The following is a 15,256-nucleotide window of genomic DNA, read 5'->3' on the forward strand; positions in this document are numbered from 1 at the left end:
CTGCCATACTTACTTTCTGTTGTGGGATAGGTTCACCCATAATGATCTCTGGTAACACAACCTCTTATAACTGCTGTCATTGTAATTCAATTTTCTGTGTTGCACAATTGAGAGGGATGAGCATACATCCACTCAGTCATTTATTCCACATTTATTGGGAGTTTATAATGCACCTAGATGCTGAGGTGAAAATGATGACCAAAATAGATACAGTCCTGCTTTTTAGAGTTTATAATTTAGCAAAGAAAGAAACCGAACAAGTAGAAATGTAATAGATGCTATGAAGAATTCATCACACATTCATTTATGTCTCCATTAACTGAGCACCTATCTATATGTACGTGGCACTATATTTTGTGGTTGGGATACAAATACTAATAAAATGTAGTTTTTTCTGTTAAGGAGTTTACATTCTGTGCTAGCAATGGTATAGTCAAGTAAATGAACGATGGCAATACAGAGCACTGTATCTATTACTACAGCAGCATATGTAGTGTCATACATTTAACTCAGACTGATGGGAGTGGGAAGATTGTGAGGGGAAGCGTCCTGAAAGAGGCAATATATAAAGTGAGTGTTACAAAATACATACACGTAAACAAGGGGAAGAAGTGAGGACAGCTCAACAACCTAACAGAAAGAGGATGACCACTTGCAAGGTAACCCAAGGTAATAAGATAACTAAACTATTTAACAAGTGTGTTCTAGCCATTACTAAAAAGTAACATTATAAAACAAGTGAGAAAATGACAATCTTATATAGCTCCAAATCATATACAATTCATAGACTGCAAGTGAAGCACTATAAAACAAAACCCAATATCAGAACTATAACATGAACAATGCACAGAGTATATACATTTCATGATAGGCTAAAGTTAGAAAGCATTCACATTCTAAACTAGTCATTTCTGTCGTATGTATGCAAAATCAATCCCATTAGTACTGAACTATACACATACAAATTATTAAGATAGTAAATTTTGTTATATGTATTTTAGACAAAAAAGGAAAAATAATAAATATAAATAATCTTACTAGGATTTACCCCCGGGTCGTAACTGCTTTCTTTTACAACTTTGAACAAGTCATTTAACCTTTTTGAACTTTATATTTTTCCAACTGTAAAATGAAGTTAACTGTTCCAACTCTCTACTTCATCTAATTGTGAATAATGCAAAAAGGCTTTGTGATTTTTGCGTGAAAGACACTATGCAAATTCAAGGTCATAATATCATCTGAGATATAAAATTCTATCATGCTTAACATTGTAAAGTAAACAAGCTTAATGACTACATTACATGCAGGTTATTCTAATTCTTACAATGACTAGTTTGTACGTGTTATAATCATATGTGTTATACAATTAAAATACATACCCCTAATACAAAAAACAAACAAAATTAAAATATACTAGGTACATATAAAATTTTATTCAGGTAAAGTTTCTATATTTGAACAACTATTTTCACATTTGTTATTACCATATAAGCAACTTATTAACTGCACTTATCATTAAATTAAATTCACTTTTCAAAAGTTCATTACTTATTAAGCACAAACATTAAAGACTTAGTTTATACATTATTGAACATGGGAAGTGCTATTTATAGTAATATTTGGAATATTTTCCTGAATTTTACAAGCTTTTCTTATTTCATTGTATAACAGTCTCAATTACATTTTAGTGCAGGAAATTAAATAATTAAATTAAACATCTGAATATACAGAATACATTATTAGAATAATGACCTATTGCTATCACATCTTTGTCCATCGTGTAATGGAAATCAGGAGCAAGAAGTTAGCAGTTATAATAATTAATGGTCATTATGTACTGCTGATTAAAAGCAACTCTAAGTTTTGCTAGATTCATGTTTATGATGTCTTAGTTTAGAAATAATGTATTAGACTAAAAGGAGCTCTACAGCTTTTTGGGGATTTAGGGTTTCTAGAAATTTTTCTAGGTCAACAAATCATGTTGCGTGAGGGTCCCAGGCACCTCATGGAACCAAAAAAGAGCCCGCATAGCCAAAACAAGACTGAGCAAAAGAACAAATCTGGAGGCATCACATTACCTGATTTCAAACTATACTATAAGGTCATAGTCACCAAAACAGCATGGTATTGGTATAAAAATAGGAACACAGACCAATGGAGCAGAATAGAGAACCCAGATGTAAAGCCAAATACTTACAGCCAACTGATCTTCAACAAAGCAAACAAAAACATAAAGTGGGTGTATTAGTCTGTTTTCATGCTGTTGATAAAGAAACACTCAGGACTGGGCAATTTACAAAAGAAAGAGGTCTAATTGGATTCGCAGTTCCACGTGGCTGGGGAGGTCTAACAATCATGGCAGAAGGCAAGGAGGAGTAAGCCACATTTTACGTGGATGGTGGCAGGTAAAGAGAGGGCTTGTGCGGAGAAACTCCCGTTTTTAAAACCATCAGATTTCATGAGACCAATTCACTGTCACCAGAAGAGCATGGGAAAGACACACCCCCATGATTCAATCATCTCCTGCCAGGTCCCTCCCATAATGTGTGGGAATTATGGGAGCTACCAAATGAGATTTGGGTGGGGACACAGAGTCGAACCGTTTAAGTGGGGAAAGGACACTCTATTCAACAAATGGTGCTGGGATAATTGGCAACCTACATGTAGGAGAATTAAAGTGGATCCTCCTCTCTCACCTTATACAAAATCAACTCAAGATAGATCAAGGACTTAAATCTAAGACCTGAAACCATAAAAGTTCTAGAAGATAAAATTGGTAAAGCCCCTCTGCACATCAGCTTAGACAAGGATTTAATGACCAAGAACTCCAAAGCAAATCTAATAAAAAACAGGTAAATAGGTGGGACTTAATTAAACCAAAGAGCTTTTGCACAGCAAAAGGAATAATCAGCAGAATAAACAGACAACCTACAAAGTGGGAGAAAATCTTCATAATTTATACATATGACAAAAAAAACTAATATCTAGAATCTACAATGAAATCAAACAAATTAGTGAGAAAAAAAATAAATGATCCCATCAAAAAATTAGCTAAGAATATGAATAGACAATTCTCAAAAGAAGATACACAAATGGCCAAAAAATATATGAAAAAAATGCTCAACATTACTAAGGATCAGGGAAATTCTATCAAAACCACAATACTATACCACCATACTCCTGCAAGAATGGCCATAATAAAAAATAAAAATAAAACAATAGATGTTGATGTTGATGCAGTGAAAGAGGAACACTTCTATACTGCTGGTGGGAATGTAAACTAATACACCCACTACAGAAAGCAGTGTGGAGATTCCTTAAACAACTAAAAGTGGAACTACCATTTGATCCAGCAATTCCACTGCTAGGTATCTACCCAGAGGAAAAGAAGAAGTCATATAAGAAAGATACTTGCACATGCATGTTTATAGCAGCACAATTTGCAATTGCAAAAATGTGGAATCAACCAAATGCCCACCAATACATCAATCAATCAATAGATAAAGAAACTGTGATATATATATATATATTTATATCAGCCATAATAACGAAGAATTAATGGCATTTTCAGCAACCTGGATGCGATTGGAGATTATTATTTTAAGTGCAGTAACTCAGGAGTGGAAAACCAAGCAACATTATGTTCTCACTCACAAATGGGAGCTACGCTATGAGGATACAAAGGCATAAGAATGACACAGTGGACTTTCAGGACTTAGGGGGAAAGGGTGGGAGAGGAGCAAGAAATAAAAGACTATAAATTGGGTTCAGTGCATACTGCTCAGGTGATATGTGCACAAAACTTTCACAAATCGTCACTAAAGAACTTCCTCATGTCACTAAATACCACCTGTTCCCCAAAAACCTGTGGAAATAAAAAATTAAAAAAGAAAAGAAGATGTATATATGAACAAGGAAGCCAAATATACACAGAAGATGTACAAAGAAGAGACCAAAGAGACAAAGGACTACCCTAGAGAAGATGGAAGACAAACCTGAAAAACAGGCTGGAATTCAGTATTCTAATAAATATGATTACCCTCTTCTAACAGAGTCTTTCACTTTTAGTATTCAAAGATTTGCATCCATGAAAACTATAACTATAATGCTAGTAAAAGCAATATTGATGTTTTAATATTAAAAATTAAATACATATGTCTGCAGCTGTTTTTCAAAGATTCCTCAGATTCTTATTATTAGGAACCAACAGAGGTTATGGGAGGTATAGTTTGGCTTCAAACTGAGTGCAGTTTTACATGCATTTTAATTTTACTAGCTAGTTATCAAGTTAATTATCAAACCTCACATTTTCATTCTCAGTATTAAGTTACACATAGAAGTTATTTTGCATTTTAGCTCTCAAAGTGTTCAAATACGGAATGTGACAAGGTGACTTTGCTTTATATACATATGGTACTCAACCTTTTGCTTTCAGTGTCATCTCAGTCTGCCAGATCTCTAATTTTTTGGTAAGAAAATGGACCAACAGGGTATATTTGCAATCATGGGTCTTTTTAGTCCCTGCAAATAGTTGTTGATGTGTGTCAGGGTTGGCAGATTTACACAGCAGATGAGGATTCCGCTGTCCATCATACTTTTCCCATTAGAATTGGTATTAAATAAGCTTTCGCTCATCCACTTTTCCTTTTGAAGAAAGTTAACATTCTTTGGCATTAACAAGAGAATGTCATCAATATTTAACTCAAAACATAAAATTACATAATTGTAATGAATGGTTTCATCCTGTATTAAAGCAACTAACAACACTATGAGTAGTATCTCCAACAGTCTTTTTTTATTGTTACAAAATGTTCATAATATAGAATTTAGCATTTTAACAACTTTTAACTATACAGTTTAGTGACATTAAGTAAATTTACATTGTTGTGGAAGAATCACCACCATCCATCTCCAGGACTTTTTTCATCTTCCCAAACTGAAACTTTTTACCAATTAAACAATAGTTCACCATATCTACCTTCATCCAGTCTCTGGCAACCACCATTCTACCTTTCTCTATGAATTTGACTACTGTACAAATCTCATATCAGTAAAATTTCCTACTCTATTTGTCCTTTTGTGACTGCCTCACTTCACTTAGCGTAGTGTCTTCAAAGTTTGTTTATGATGCAACATGTGTCAGAATTTCCTTTTTTAAGGCTAAATATTATTCCGTTATGTACATATACTGTATTTTGCTTGTCCATTCATCCATCAAGGGACATTTTAATTCCTAACACTTTTTAGTTTTTTGAACCATGTTTCTATGAACATGAGTGTGAACATATTCATTTAAATTCCTGATTTCAGTTATTTGGGGATATATTCTCAGAAGTAAAGTTGCTGGATTATATGCTAATTCTAATTTTATTTTTTTGAAGAACTGCCATACAGTTTTCTATAGAAGTTGCACCATTTTACATTCCCAATGACAATGCACAAAATTTCTAATTTTAAAATATAGTCTTTTATTTAAAAATATCTTTATAGGTATGTATAAAACAGTTAAGACAAGTAAATGACCTGCTAGACTCTCTGTTCTCATGTCCCCTCTAACCTTCAATGTTTGGTCTATTTCACCCACAAAGATAAATTTAGATTTGAATAGTTCACCTAATCCAGGAAACTCTAATGATATCTAGGCCAATGATCCAGCAACAAACCACACAAGGCAAATGATTTATTTTTATGACTTTGTATCCCAGTTGTATTCACTGGTATTATCTCACTTGTGGTTTAGTTTTTTTTTTTATCAACCAATAAATTTCTGCCTTCCTTCACTTAATTCCCGAAACAGTGTCCCAGTGCCTGAATACTGACCATTCACTGCTCTGGTCCATTTTCTTGTCAACTAGATCCACTCCCTATAATACATACCCTACTGGTTATTCCCATATCAACATAATCATAAGACATAAAATTTAATGCTAATAATTTTGACCCTTTATTTCCTTTTTAGAGCAGGTGTTCCAATTATATCTTTAACAGAAGGCTTTGAAAAAATTCAGCATTGTTACTTAATTTCAAATAACCTGGGAAGTTCTCAGTGGAAGCACACCAAGACTATTTCTTGGTATACTTGAAGAAGAGATAGAATATCCACTGGCTGTGTCCATTCTTCTACCCAAAATGTTTGCTTCTAGGCTGAAATAAGCTTTTGAAAACCACCACTATCAAGAGTACACTCTTGTGAAAACACCAAACATCAACCTAGTCATGTCTCATGACCTGGTCTAATGGTCCTTATTGTCATGTACAGAACTCCCAGAGTATATGAAGGCTTTCCAAGAGTAATGCATTCACAGATAGTTTTACATTTATCAGTTTAGAGAATCACATCTTCAAAATATTCTGTTTTCTGACGTTGAGCTCCCTGAGAAGGCACCGCTCATGAAGAGAAAATTTCTGTTTCTATATATCCTATTTCACAATTGTCTTTCCTCCACTTTGCAAAACACAGATAACACTCTTATCTCTTACCATTCTCATATTTTATTATGGTGCACTGCCTCTTAGTGTAGAAAGCAAACAAGAGACAACTCAAAATAACGCAGTCCTTGTTGAGAATTAATGACTCTAATTTTCATAAATGTGTTTAATGTAGTTGCTGCTGTGGCATCCATTATAGGCCTGACACAAGTTTTTTGAGATGCAGTTTCCCCTCATGTTTGGCCTAGTTAAAACTTCTCCTCCTTGTGTGCTTGTTTGTGATACATTCCCCTTGTTCCTCATCTCACTGAAGCAAAACTCAACATATCCCACAGCTGCTGACCACAATCAACCTAATGATCAACACTTGAGTTATGTAACTAAGCTCCTTTCCTTGCCCATGCTTTCTTTAAACTAGCCAATCCACAATCCCTGTAAAACAAAACAACAACAACAACAACAAAAATCTAAGGAATAATGCCTATGATCCTTATTAAAGGCATAGTCTCACAGGTCCTCTCTTTCTCTCTTTCTTACTCCCCACCTACTAATTGAGCTCCCTGCTCAACTAGTGGATGGGCTCTGAACTTATCAGTCCTCCCTCATACCCAGTGGGTACCACTAACCTCTCTGAGATATGTGAGTAATACAATAAATTTCCTCTGCTTTATTGTGTCTCACCCAACTGACACACCTGAACCTGATGTTCCCTGTAGTCAGGACTTTCCTGTAGAGTGGCTATCTTGACACAGCCACTCTCAAGAGAGAGATCTCAAGACCAAATTAAAACTTAAAAAAAATTAACAATAGAAATCACAAGGCTAATGATAGGTTAACAGTTTTTTAGGTCACATTATTTATAGTTCTTTACTTAAAGTCATCTTATATATAATTAAAAATAAATTTTGATGATGTATCACTAGAAGATCTTTGACCTACTAGTCAAAAAGTGATTGAAGAGTGACATTGCTATAAAAAATTTCCATTTCTTTACATGTATGAGTTTTCCCAGTGCTTCTATACGAGTTTTCTCAGTGCTTCTATCTATCGAAATTGAAATTAAAAATAGAAATTATGTTTAACTTAGTCTCATTCTAGCAATAAGTGATAATCACTCACAGGTACATAAACTAATTGAAAGTAAGTCTACCCATCTCATTAGGAAATGCATTTCCAATAAAAGATTAATATTTACTACTACATATTTAAATATTCTCTCTCTATATATATGTGTGTGTGTGTGTGTGTGTGTCTAATGAATAATTTACTACTGCTAATTGTAATGATAACTTAATCCAGAGTAAAATGCCTTAGTCCTTAGAGGCTTAATGTTACAGGACATTTTTTAAGTGTCAACTTATACACATATTTTATTTCCAAAGAGTATGTTAGGGTCATGTATAAAATACTCTCAGGTATAAAATACATTGTCATAAGATAAAATTTTCTGGGGGAAATGAAATGGAAATACAAGTTCAATAAGCAGGATAAAAATGTAAAATATCCATCTGATAAAAATGAACTTGTTCACTCATTTTTAAATGGACAATAGTTTGTATTATATTGATGATGTGGAATTTATATTACATTAAATTCGTTTAAAATAGTAGTGTAATGTTTCGTTTTAAAATTTAGTATTTACAATATTCTAGGGATTACAAGTATTGCAACTATTTAAACCAATGATCACAAATTTTAGATGTCCACTTAAAAATATGTGAGGGAGAACATTTAAAAAACTCTTGTAGAAGGTATTGCAAGAAAAATATTTGAAGATCATTGATCTTGCCAACTCTTCAACATTGGGTGTATATTTTTTCAAGACATTGAATTTATATTACCTATGTTTTTCACTGTATTCTGCCTCTACCTTTTCTGAGCACAGAAAGACGACTGCCACTGTCCTAAGTAGTTCTCCAGGCTTCCAAATTTATATCACTGTATCTTCATTAATAGAGTAACTAATTTGCTACAAAAGTAGATCCTGCCTGCAAAGGATGCAATGTATAGCTACATAGTATATACACTGAACAACACTAAGGGACCATTTACATAGGCTATAATGTAATAACACCTTTTGAAGTTTTGCTACATGGCATCCTCCCCCTACGTAAAAGAAAATCTGAACAAACAAAATCTCACAGAGAAATTCAATTAAACCTCTCAGACTCACCTGTATGACCCTTTCCAAAGTGATAAAATTCTCCAAAATATTCCTTTGGAGTGTAAGCCGTAATTTCTTCTGTGACCTAAGGTAGATGCAACTAGCTGGTTTACTGCTCAGTAGTAACGTATCATAAATCAGTGTTAGTCAATGAGGAAGCAATGTGTCAAGTAATTCTATAGTTCCACTTTTTAACTTCTGATAAGTTATTTCTCGCCCTGGAAAGTTCATCATTCGTGCCTAAGTCTCCCAAATCTTCCAAGACAATCACTTCATTTTTCCTTGAAACGTACCTATACATAATGGCTGCAAAAGGTAGGGGATGTAGTAAGAGCAAGATCTGTCATAAAACTAGGTTATTTATGAGTTATCAGGTCCAGTTAGAAGAGCCAAAGTAGGATATTGAGTTAACATGGTCTTTCCAACAGATTCAAAATAGTGATGGCTACAATTTCTAAAGAAATTGAGACAGATAGAAAGTACTTAAAGATGAGTGGGATAAAGTCTTCAGGTTACTTTACCACATGCATTATCAAGGGAGGCAAGTTTGACCTTAAGGGGACGACCTTGGAAGATGAAAGCCTTACATGTTATAATGGTTTGTGTTCCTCCAAAAGACTATACTACTTCAAGCATATGCAATAAATCTGCAGTATTAAAATTTGGTGGGGATGAGGGAAAACTGGTGATTAGGAAAAAAAGTTTAAAAATACTCCTTATGGGACAATAATGAAAACAGATTGAGTTTTTAAAAACAGACATTTTCTGGTACCTCTCTTTCCAAAATAATGAAATATATTGTTGAGAAACCGGTATCTAAATTGGAAGTACAAAATAAGACATGATTACTTCTTTTACCTAAAACTTTGTCAATGTATAATCTGTGGTACCCTGGAGTCATAGATTAATAGATTCTTCTTCTACACTGAACTAATTGGACCTAACAAAGACCAGCCTTGAAAACTGAAACACAAGCTTCTAAAGTTGTACATGAAAGGTTTTAGGAAACTTACCCCATTATGTCAAACTTCTTTTAGAAATATTCAGATTGTCTCATGGTAATCAAGAAGAAAAAACTGTACCTAGGCCTGGGACTAACATCTTCACTTATGACACTGAGTAAAGGGTAAGAACAATAATGTTGACCCATAGAGGGAAAGGTGTTAATTTTAAACACAGGCCATGGGGTCTGCTAGCTATCTTCCAGTAGCCATTCTATTTTTATCTCTTTTGTAATAGAATCCTCACATTTTAACTGGACTCATGGCCACTAGTTAAAAATATTTGTAAGCCTCCATTGCAGTAGAGGCAGCCAGGTAAATTGAAGTCGTGTGGGCAACTTCAGAGTAGTATCCTGAAAGAGTAGGGGATTACCCTTCATTTTCCCTTTTCTCCCTCCCACTGGCTAGAATACAAACATAAAGAATGGAGCTACAGCAGAAATCTTCAAACTATGAAATGAAAGTCACAATTGAAAATGATAGAGCATTAAGGCAGCAGCGACCCTGACAAAGTAAAGCGACCATATTAGCTCTGTACTGTTTACATTCAGACTATTATTTAGACTTCCATCCGGCTTTGAGTCATGATTCTTTCAGTATTTGTTACAGCTTCTGAACTTGGATCCTAATTAATATAATCATACCTAGATTTGATTGTTTATGTTACTGCTTATTAATTATATAGCCTCGGACCTATTATTTAGTCTCCTTAAAACATGCCATTATTTTCTGTAAAATTAAGGTAATAACATTCACTTCATAGGAATTTTTAGAGGATGAAGGAAGATGCTCTATTTAAGGTACCTAACACAATAGCTGACCCAAGAATGAACACATATTTCCTCTTCCTTTTTTAATTTACCCACAACTGGACATGCAGCTCAATACACAGATTCAGTATTTCATTTTGCGGTTATTCCCAAGTGAACAAATAATTCAGGTTTGTTGGTTCGCCTCTACTCAAATATTCCGAAGGTCCAGAGTTTTATTTATGACATTTTTAATTCCATGCACTTAGTCTTTCTTGTTTTTCCACTCTCCTGACCTCTCCCTTTATCCACTAGTAAGACCACTCTTTATTTTTTTGCCACAGCCTTTTGCGTCTGAGAGTCATTTGCATATTTGCCTACTTTAGTCTGGTACTTTCTAGGTTCCTAGTGCCCACAGAGTCATATCTACACAAGCACATACACACAGCATATAAAGATATTGGAATGCATTTGGTCAACCAACCATCACTTTTAATGTGAGGTGAAACTGTAGTGAATTACAATTCAATGATGTAATTTAATCAGCAATAAACTCTGTAGATAAACTTCCCAGTGACAAGCAAACTTCCTGACCCGATGGACATTGAAACACATACCACTGTCATAATTCTAAACAATAAATGACTTCCATCACCTGTGAAGTAGTAGGCATTTTAATCTTAACTTGAAAATAAAAATAAATTTCAGGCTTGAATTGACTATGGATAGAATTGTATAGAAACTGCATTTCTACTATTAAAGTGACACAATTTTTCAAGCCTGGAATAATATTTGTGATGTACATATGTTATCCCCAAATTTTGAGAAGTCAAATTTTAGCAAAATTCTTCCAATTAATTTCAACCATTAACAACAGCATTGTTTTCCCAGGATCTAAACAGAAGGCTGAATTGACAGATGTGTAGTAAAATCAAGTAAATTCAATTTTAATGTAGTTATTCAAATCAATTATAAGAAATAAGAAATAAATCTGTGCCTATGATGCTCTGTACTATTTTTGCACTTGTTTCAATTTCATAAACATTGCCATCTGCTGTATTAAATAGAACTATTTGAATAATAAACTCTCTGTGCTACTAATATGTCTCCTCAGGATAGTAGGGCTTTTGGAGATAAAATTCCTTCCTTTATGTTAGAAGCCAGATATTATTCACAAAAATATGAGTACTACTGAAAGTTTATTTTATTTCATAATTTGGTATAAAGAGAGTCTGCTGGAGTGTGACTTATTCTGTAATTTTAAATTTATACAATATAAGAACACAACCATGAAACACAAATATATTCAGGGAGCTAAATGACAGGATCAAAATAGCATGTCCTTTGTCAAAGATAAGTATCGACAAAGGAGAGTGGAAAATTTCAAACCAATAATATTGATTCTGAAACGATAATAAGAAACAGTGAATCCATTCACAAATGCAATGGGATAAAGTGATTCTGTTCTCTGACCCCTTCGCACACACACATACACACATATGAACGCACACAAAAAATAAAGAAAATACTACTTTGAAAATAGTAAGAAATAGCACTTTCAGTATTTTAATTGTAAAATGAAGCTTTCCCATAAGGAAAAATATTAGGATTACTGTATATCAGTTACTATATTAGTGTATGTTATGGATTACATCGTGTTCCCCTCAAATTTATTTGTTGAAATCCTACCCCCTAGTACCTCAAGATGCGACTTTATTTGAAAATTGGGTCTTCAAAGGATAATCAAGTTCAAAGGATAATCAAGTTCAAGGGACCTAATTCAATATGATGTATAAGCTAAAAAAAGAAGAAATTTGAACACAGAAACCTGCACAGAAGGAAGACCATGTGAAGAGACATAGATATGATACCGATCTGAAAGCGAAAGAGAAAGCCATCAGGAGAAAGGCTTCCTTCCTTTACATCCCTCAGAAGGAACCAATCTTCACCTGCTTTGATTTTGGATTTTAGCCTCCAAAATTCTGAGATTTTTCAGTTCATTTCTGTTGTATAAGTCACCCAGTCTGTGGTAGTTTGTTATAGGGGCCCGAGCAAGCTAACACAGTGGCTAAAGACAACTACAGCGTGTCTGTGTAAACCATGACATACTAATCAAACAAATAATCTTTCAAGCTTAATATCCACTGTTTTGGTCACTGGGCAATAAATATGGTTGTCAACCTCAAAAAGTTTCCTATAGAAAGTTTTCATGTTTCTGGCATCTACTGATTCATCGAAAACTTTCTTGCATGTAATATTTTCCCTCATTCTCTTTTTGTGGTAGTATACTGCAGAAGTGTATTACTCTATTTGTAAAATAAAAATGTCATTTATATGTTCTGCATGCATATTAAATTTCAAAGGACATCTTTTTGCTGTGCTATTATGAGAAAAAAGATACAAGTTTAACCTATCTTGTGTCCATATGAGCACAGAATTTCTTCAGTTCTGCCTTCAAACTTTCTCTTTTTAACTGACACTTTCAGATTTTTATCTATACAAAAATGGAAAACCCCTCCACATACATAATTATTATTGACTTTGCTATTTTCAACCGTGGGTTTGTTTTTTGTTACATTTTACTTTTGGAGAAGCATTTATTTTGAAGTTCTATTTGTATTTCACTTATGCTTAGAGCCAAAGCAGAGAGTTATGTCTTTAGACATTTTGCCTTTAGACATTATGCCTTTAGACATTACTCCAAAGTAACTTGGTAAGATTTCTACTACTTTTCCTTTTGGCTTTTCTCACTTTCCTTCTGCTGCTGGGTGCTACTCCTATGTTCTTGCTTCATCTCCACATCCACGACATATTCATTAAGTGATAGATACTTAAAGAATGTTTTCTTTGTTTCACAGGTATTATTACTGAATGAAACACTTGATTGCTGCTATTGCAAATACTGCAATATGTAATGAAATATGTGCTTGTTTGCTGCTTGTTGCTGCTAGGACTATTTCTCCTAAGACAATAGATGGTTGGGAAATTTTCATATTTTTTCAAAGATAACCGAAGTTGGATATTAATTAAAGCAGTGCAAACAGATTTTACTCAGCAACTACTGACAGTAGATAAAGAGCTGAGCTCCACTCAGATTTGTTCAGAGGTGACTGAAGAGTTTAAAAAAAGAATGAGAGAGAAGGGAGGGAGAGTGAATGGCGGATTAAGTGAAAAATTAGAAAGGGTTACTCAGTGTAAGTATGATGAGGCCAGCTGTGTCTGCTTGCTGGCAACAATCAAAGTTAAGATTCTATCCTGGCAAAGAGGTTGGACAACAGAGACCCTATCTTTCTGAATTATTACATTTGAAATGATTGATTTTCAAATCCTTGAGAAAGACACTCCAGAATCTTAAGAGATGTATATACATCTCAAGGAGACAGAGTCAAGATTTACAGTTGTAAGCCCTTTTCGGTAAATGTTCTTAGAAGGGGAGGTAAGAGGCCTATCATCAGGTATGGAATAGAACAAACAGTAAGTTCTCCTGCAGCATTGAGCTTTCTAGGGAAGGCTTTGTTTTTTTTCCAATTTTTATTTTTTAAATTGATGAATACACTCTGTACATATTTATGGTGTACAACATGGTGTTTTGAAATGCGTATACATTGTGGAATGACGAAATCAAGCCAATTAACATATGCATTACCTCACATACTTACCAGGCATGTGAGAACACTTCAAATGTACTCTCATCAATGTTCAAGTGCACAGTACAATGTTTTTATAGTAACCAGGTTGTACAATAGATCTCTTTTTAGTAGGGGTCTTGGATGATCTTAGGGACATGGCCTTATGCTATTAGAAGCCATGCCAGGGTTTGGTCATCTCTTAGTACGGAGGTTTAGACTGAGTGAGAGAGTTCTGTAAACCTTACTCTGTCTATTTTCGTAGATTTACAGCTTGAGTTTAATAGCCGAAGAATGTCCATATCTTGTAGATGTTGTTGACGTAAGTGGTAGGATTTTGAAGCATTTGGTTAAAAAAGACTGCCTGTTGGTAGAAATTGAATTCGTAAAGCCACTATGAAAAAAAGGATGAAGATTTCTCATAAAACTAACCCAGCAATCCCATTACTCAGCATTTATCCCAAACAAAGGAAATTAGAATATCAAAAGGATAATACACCCCCATATTTATTGCAGCACTATTTAGAATAGCAAAAATATGAAATCAACCTGTGTCCATCAGCGGATGAATGCATAAGGAAAATGTGATATGTATACACAATGCAATACTATTTGGTCATAAAACAAGAATGAAAGCATGTAATTTGCAACAACATGGATGAAACTGCAAATCATCATGAAATAAGCCAGTCACAGAATGACAAATATCACATGTTCTCATGTACACGTGGGGACTCTAAAAATTGATCTCATTAAGATAGAAGAATGATAGAGAACACAAGTTGGAAAGTGTATTTGGGTTGGGGGCATGAAGAGAGATTAGTTAATGGATACAAACGTACAGTTAGAATAAGTTAAATGTTTGATAGCAGAATAAAGTGACTATAGTTAACAATAATGTATTGTCAGTTTCAAAACATCTAGGACAGAATTCAAATGTTCCTAACACATGCAAAAGATAAATATTCAATGTGAAGGATACTCTAAATATTCTGAATTATCATTACATATTCTATACATATAAGAGAATATCACATGTACCCCATAAACATGTAAAAATATTAAGTATCAATTTAAAAAGTAACTAATTCTGAAGCTTCAGTTAACATCAGTCTAGGGAACATGTAAATTTAAATTTAAATATTATTTTTATTTATAAATTTTACTTCCTGTCAAGTAAAAGTGAAAAATCAACATATGTTTATTATCACTTGCTTACTAAACTGGATTGTAGGACATGAAACATTTACTGAGTGCCTTCCATATGTCAGACATTATAAATAATTT

Source organism: Trachypithecus francoisi, unplaced genomic scaffold, assembly GCF_009764315.1.
Source record: "Trachypithecus francoisi isolate TF-2019V2 unplaced genomic scaffold, Tfra_2.0 Lachesis_group6, whole genome shotgun sequence".
Taxonomy (NCBI): Eukaryota; Metazoa; Chordata; class Mammalia; order Primates; family Cercopithecidae; genus Trachypithecus; species Trachypithecus francoisi.